The sequence below is a fragment of the Nicotiana sylvestris genome, chromosome 5 (assembly GCF_000393655.2).
Source record: "Nicotiana sylvestris chromosome 5, ASM39365v2, whole genome shotgun sequence".
NCBI classification, from domain to species: domain Eukaryota; kingdom Viridiplantae; phylum Streptophyta; class Magnoliopsida; order Solanales; family Solanaceae; genus Nicotiana; species Nicotiana sylvestris.
In genome coordinates this window covers 493,067-500,831 of record NC_091061.1, presented here as the reverse complement: position 1 = coordinate 500,831, position 7,765 = coordinate 493,067, and positions in this window count along the sequence as shown.

Sequence of the window (7,765 nt, the reverse complement as noted above, 5' to 3'; positions counted from 1 at the left end):
TCTTTCTGATCACTCCTCCAGTACCATTCTGAATTGCTTGGGTAGTTGCTTTGATGGCCGAGTAACTCATTATTTTGCTTGATTTAATCCTTTCTTCCACCATGACACCCATCTTCACTACCTCGTTGAAAGACTTGCCTACAGCCGATATCAGATGGCTAAAGTAAGGAGGCTCCAGAGCCTGTAAAAAGTACTCTACCATTTCACTCTCCTCCATCGGGGAGTTAACTCTTGCCGCTTGCTCTCTCCAGTAAAAACAGTATTCCCTGAAACTTTCACTAGGATTTTTCTCAGTCTTAGTCAAAGACAAACGATCTGGAATAATCTCGATGTTATATTGGAAATGAAGAGCAAATTCTTGGGCCAAATCATCCCAGATATACTATCTGCTATGATCCTAATGAGTGTACCACTACAATGCTGCGCCACTCAGACTCTGGCTAAAGTATGCCATCAACAGCTCATCTTTCCCACCGGCTCCTCTCATTTTACTGCAGAATCCCCTCAAATGGGCCATCGGGTCTCCGTGCCCATCATATAAATCAAACTTTGGCATCTTAAACCCCACAGGCAACTGAACATCGGGAAATAGACACAAATCTTTGTAGGCTACGCTCACCTGGCCTCCCAATCCCTGCATGTTTCTGAATGATCGTTCCAGGCTTCTTACCTTTCTGAACATCTCCTCCTACTCTGGGTTTTTAGGTGGTTTCTCAGTCTAAATTGGGAGGCTGAAATGAGGAGTGTAAGAGTAATGATCTGGGGCCTTAAAAGTAGGCTCCGGGGGATAGTATTGGTTATCTTGGGTTTGGAATAAGGGCTCACTGGAGGATCTATGGAGTGTAGCGGGTTGAGGTGCTACGAAAACAAGGGTGACTAGTGGAGGGGGGGGGTATGGGATCGATTTAGCTAGTGGTTCTTGTGTGGTTTGGGAAGTGGTACCTTGATAGTGGTGGTAATGGGGGAAGCCTGGAGATGAATCAATAGTAGGAGGTTCTTGGGATTGAGCCAGTGACAGGACGAAAGCAGGGTTGGCGGGGTATGATGGTGGTGGATTCCCTTTTCATCCATGCCTAGTACATCTCTGCCATTTGGTGTTTCAACTTATGTAACTCCTCTTTCAGATTAATATCAGACTCTTCCCCCTCCCTCGACAGATTAATAACACTTGTATCCAGTTTTTGGCCAGCCATAATCAACTTGTCTTTGGACCTGGTGTTGTACGGGTGAGTTGCCAGAACGCCAAACAAACTAACCACCTGCCTGGACTAAATGAAAACAAGAAAATTTGTTAGCGATTAAGAGCTTAGCAGATAGGTAACCGCACGTTGGGGATGCAATGCACCTAAACAGTTAACCCATTCTATTATGCATTTGAACGACCTCTTGCATCATCCCGACTTTCACTAATTTTCATTTTGCAATTTCTTTCTCTTGTTTTTTCATTTCTGTTTTTCTTTGGTTGATTCTTGTTTTTATTCTTTTACTCTCTCATCTTTTCCTCTCTTGTTTTGCCATTGTTTTCTTCCCGCAATTTTCTTGTTTTCTCTCCTTTTTTCATTTCATGGTTATGATCGAATCCTATAGGGATTGCCTACGTATCATAACGCCGCATGAATCAGACCAAGCGTAGTTCTGGGACATGTGTGAAATAAAATAATAAAAAAACATTTTTTTGGGGTTTTCAAATTTTCATAAAACAGTAATAATAAAAAATACCTTGATTACGACAACTTCCCCTACAGATTTAAACCTAAAAGCTGACAAACTCGATGAGTGGATCAACAAACTTCAAAAGAAAAATGGAAATACAGACTTGAAAATGAACTAACAAACTTAGAAGAAACTGACAATACTGACTCAAAAATGAACTAACAAAATACAGACTCGAACAAACAAAGTCAAGAATACATAAGTGCCTCAACTACTGCTCCAGTTGGCCTTGCTGCGGGCCTTGTGCCATATCTTCTTACAGGCGAAACAAGTCATCCATGATCTGTCGAACAAAAATCATAACTGAAGCGAAGAACATGGACCTGCTCATGTCTTCACACTCGTTGCGCTTCATCACAATGTAGTCCGCAATTCTCCTAACCCTTTCCCTGATAATACCCTTCTCCTGTAGCAATCGTCCGATATGCTGAGATCTGGACCCTAAAACTTGTTCGGCTGTTTGATTTTGCTCTTGAAGCTGTTGCAGGTCTTTTTCTAGCTATGACATCAGGGCATAGTAGTGCTCCCTTTCTGCTTTGATGTTTCTTGCTTGCTTGGATATTTTGTTCTCAAGGACATTGACCTTTTCTTTATACTTATCATTTCTTTGTCATACTTTTCCTTCAATTGCCGAACGAAACTGGCTCGTCCCTCCGCATTCTTAGCTAACTTAGCTCGAGCATTTGCTATCTCCGCTTCAGTCTTTTGCAAATTATCCTCATAATCACGTACTTTTTGTGTAAGGCTGTAGATGAGCTTTTCATCTTTTCTGCTTCTTCCCGGGTTCTCAGCTGCTATTCTCATTTTTCGAGCTTGGGCTCGGAGAGCTTCATTCTCTTGGGCCAACCTTCTTCTTTTACCTTCAACTTCTTGTGCCTGGAGATCATTATTGAATTCCATGTTTCACAGCTTCTCTTCCAAGGTGTGAATCACCGCTTGATATTTTTTCTCCTTATCTCCCCAGGCCAACATTTCTTGGATTTTATCATCAAAAGCTTGATACTTGGATCTGCTTTCCCCATTTGCAACATCTAGTACCTGGGTGCCATTTTTCAGATACTGGCAGCCATTCTGATCCTGTTGAACTAAAGTCTCGGGCAATGCAGCTTCTGGATGCAGCTCAATGACCTGGGTGGTTAGATCTTCATCTTCGGGCACCACCTGATATCTTCCTAACTGCCTTAAGACCCTCTGCGGTGCATATGGATGGATACTCCTTACAACTATCAACCTCATGTAACCCTTGGTAGCCGTCATGTATATGGCTTCTGTTATCGGGAGCCATCCTATAGTCCACTCGACCTGACTTGCTTTGAGAGATTTCAAGTGGGAGACCCTGGCACGTTGTAGTCTTTCATCCTTTCCTCATAACTCTTAATGAAGTTATCCGGGCTCGAACCATAACTCATGAATTTGGGGTGATGGCGGAGATGCTCGATCAACCACATTTGTAGAAGAATATTGCAACCTTCAAAGAATTGAGCCTCGGTTTTGCACAATGTCAATGCTCGATAAATGTCTGCCAGTACTAACGGAACAAGTGTATGATCTTTCTTGGTAGTGAGGATTTGTGCAATTCTGACCATACGAATATCCATTGTCCCTTCCATATTTGGAAAGACCATGATCCTAAAAAACGCCACAATAAAAGAGAACCGACAATGAATTTGCCAAAGGCCTTTATCTTGTTTGTTGCTCAAACCCTTTTCATGCGTTTCAAACCCAACTGAATGCCCAAACCTAAAGTACAAGAAGTAGAAAGAACAACACCCTTTGCTTACATGGGCCTTCTTCATCTGTTTACTGATATTCAGGAGGTCAAAGAACTTGCGCATCGAAGGAGCCCTTGGAAATATAAGTTGTTGTTTCCTCAAATCCCGGCCAAACTCAATATACCCCAGCCATTTCCTTCAAAGTATGGGTGATCTCAAAGTCCGAGAAACGAAAAACATTGTGGACAGGGTCCCAAAAGGTCACTAAAGCCTTGATTAGATCTTCCCATGGTTTGATTTAAAAAATGTTTATAAGGGCACCCAATTGTTTTTTCACCCACTTCTGACCATCTTCATCTAGATCATTCCACCACATACGCAACTGCAACTGAGCCTATTCTATGACCACTTCTGAAGGGTTCTGGGCAGTGCTCATATGTACCTGTGGGAGATTAAGATTAGGTTTGACTCCGGTGGACCTTTTTTGTAAAACAGGTTTTTCAATTTCTAAAAGAAAAATCAACGGACCATGATTCCTTCCCCTCTATGCTAATTTTAGCAAAAATGGTCGTTTTTTGCAAACGTGACCCCTCCCAATTCCAAATAAATTTTGAGGTCGGGGAGAACTACTTTATGAAAAAATGACACTTTGCCGACAGACTTGTCCGTTCTTTTACAAAAATAGCCATTCGACAACTGAAGATACTCTAAGGCTATCTCGGCAAGAACGGTTTAAGACATTACCGAAGCTGGATCAGCTTATTTTGACCAAAACTCCAAACTACATTTATTTGAACACTTACTCTTTTTCTTTTCTTTTTTCAAAAAATAAGGCCGAACCTTATGTAGTTTGCCTACGTATCCCACATCCAGTGAGAATCAGACCTGCGTAGTTTGGTCAGTTTTGACACACTTGAAAAGGACACAGTATTGACTCTTTTGGAATGAATTTTTTCTCCTTTTTTTTGAAAAAATTTTGGCAGAGTTTCGGGGCATTTCCAAATACTGGGGAATTTTCAGAATCGGGCTTTATTTCTTTTCCTACATAACTCTTGGTTTTTCTTTTGATTTATTTTTTCCTAACCGGTTAGCATCCAGGCCGAAACAAATAAATGTTCACATAGCACATAGGATGCATCAGGATGGTCTGTTATTTTGGGTACTCCTGTCCTAGACGGACCCAACCCATGTGTTGAGTCCCCTAAGTCAAATGCACATGATGCAAACAAACGTTCCTACTAGGAATCTGGCATGAGGCTGTGTTTTTCTAGGTGTAAATCTTGGAGTTATGTTCTAGACCTGGCTTACCCGAGCGGACAACTCAAGACAAAGAGGGGGAAACGTACCCGGAGTCTACCCGGCCTTGTTGCTGGCCCAGCCCCATTCTTATTTGGTATAAATTCTACAGAAAAAGCGGGTCACGCGAACATGTGCACCATTTTCAGAAGACTCAGAGGGGCGGCGTAAGAAGACAATTATATACAATTCAAACAATATTAAAGCGGTAAACAGATAGCATTAGCACAAAAGGTTCACAAAATACAGTAATATATGAAGCCAAGTAAAAATCATATTAACAAGCTCGAATTCTTGAACCCTGAACTAAAGATTTTGCGTTCAGTCCCCAGCAGAGTCGCTAGAGTTGTCACACCTCCCTTTTCCTACCTCCGGAAGGAGAATAAGGGATTTTTTTCAATTAAAGTGGCAATCGAAATGGGATTATTTTATTTAAAATTAGAGTCGGGACTTGGGATAATTTATGGTGTCCCAAGTCACCGGTTTAAAATTCCGAGTCAAGGAGATTTGACTCTGTATTAATGTCCGCGAAACACAGAAATTCGGGTAGGGAACTCTGTTAACCCAGGAGAAGGTGTTAGGCACTCCCGAGTTCCGTAGTTCTGGCATGGTCGCTTTGAGCATACTTGGCTTACACAAATTGTTTGAATACTGATTTTAGAACCTATGTGCATTTGCCTCTTTTAATTAGAAAATTTCTTCAAACGGCTCACGCGTACATGTACCTGTTTGTTTGGTGCGTCAAAAATCATGTCACGCGAATGTGTCCACAATTAATAACGTTTTATTATTATTAAGAAAGTTTAGTTGGAGTTACACGAACGCATACTCCGATTTTGTTTTTAAAAATCGTAATTATGTCACGCGAACGTGTCCACAATCACGATGGTAAGTCATCCGTGCCTAGAGCAAACTACGATGCATTTGTCATTTTTATATCTAGGTTATGAAATTAATACGAGGGCCATGTATGATTAAATTGTGGATGGCACACCTCGGACTATATGAACTAAATTAAATTAGTGGTCTATTAAGACAATTTTATTATTAAGAAAGTTTGATCAAAGTTGCACGAACGCATACTCCGAATTGATTTTTAGAATTGTAATTATATCACGCGAATGTGTACACAATCACAATAACATTTTAAACGCGCTTAAAGGCTTTTCTAAGAGTGTTCATTTTAATAATTAATAATAATATTTGTGAAGGCCATAGGTGATTTAATTAAATGGCACACCTCAATCTATTTGTAAAGGCTATACTTAACTGAAACAACCTACTAACATTGTTTGTTAAGAGAAAGTTTGAGTCATATGTGAAAAAACTTGAGGTACATGTGCTAGTCCTTTAATAATTTTTGGGGTAAAAGTGGGGTAACTACAAGCCCAAACTACTGCAGAAACGGTAGGAGCTAATGGGGGCTAATGGGGCTTCGGCTTAAACAAAAGAAACGAAAGAAAGGGAAGATACAACCCAACTAATTTGGCTGGTTAGATTGGGCCAGTATTGAGCCTAGCCTTTTCATAATAAACTTCCAATAAAGAAAAAAATATTTTCATTGTCAGCATATAGAAACCTAACGAGTTGAAGCTGATGAACTTAACGGAAAGCGAGTTCGAGCCTAGAAAGAGCCAAAAGGAGAACAATAAAATACATTTTGAGATATAACTCCAAGCGGGCCACCTGATATGGGCCAAGGCTGAAGACTCTTGGGCATGAGATTGGGCCCAAGACCGAAGGAAAACTGAATCTGATCGTTTGGGCCTCATATTAGACATGCTAACTCATCAGGCCCAATTCTAAACTGAAGGCCTTCTGATACTTTGCTGCCCTAGGCACACACATACAATGCTAAATATGGAGATCAACATCCTGAATTTAATCATATTAACTACAGGCCATGAAACATTGCATGTTAAATTTGAGCTTAATGACATGCTAATTGAAGGGGAGAAAAGAAAAAAAAAACTTCAGCTAATTTTGACTTGTTTATAAAAACAGAATAAACTAGCACTGTAAACACCTAATCACAACTATATGAAGCATTCTCAAAGCCTAGAAAATCCCAATAAGTTTTTCAAGTTATTGAGAACCATACATGGATTCAGTAATACTAAATGACCATTCACATGAATATTGAGTTCAAACTAATGTCCTGATTCTAAAGAAAACAGGAAAGTTAACAAAATATTGCATCTTATCATTACAAAACCAAAAAGAGCATATTGTACATCTTCATTTCTGTTCAAAGATTCATGAGAGTACTTGAATATAACAAACAGAATAAAGTGAGTCCTAAAGTTAGCAAAGATGAAAGCAAGAATAGAGACTCAGCAGCAACAACACAACTTCCACAATTAAACCATGCTTCAGCCCTTTTTAGAACCCAGAAATTTCAAAGAGAACCTCCTCTAGTTTTTCTTATGAGAATCAGCGAGTTTTTTTATTGATAATGTAGAATCTTTTGTGCAAAAATTGATACTTGAAAAATCTGATCCCAGAGTGAAGGAAGGTCCCTCATTTATTGGCCTCTAAGGCGATGTGCCTAAAATAGAAATGGAAATTATTTCCAGCCTGGAAAAGGCATCTTTTTAACTGCTTGGGACAACTTGCTGTCCCTTATTAGCTCAGCACACTTGTGCTAACCAAATAGGGACAACTACCCTTCTTAGAAGTTTCCTAAAAAGAAAAATCTGATTTTCTATTCTCAAAACAGCCCCCCCCCCAGTTTTCAATTACTCAATTATCACCCTAAGAATTTCCTAATAGTTACTAACTAGGCAAACAATCACAAAGTCTGAATTGAAAACAAAGAAAACCAAACATCACAAAACAAATTCTAATTCTCATGAATTTTGAGTAACTTAGATTCCCGTATCATTTGAGCTGAAGACATTTGAACCTAATACTAATCATGAATCCAAAATTAAACAATGATAAGCCTTTTCCAAGGATTAAACCATCCTATCAACATAATAAAACTAATGCAACATGATCAATGCAGGGAAGCTACCGTACTGACCAAAATAAACCAATATCAA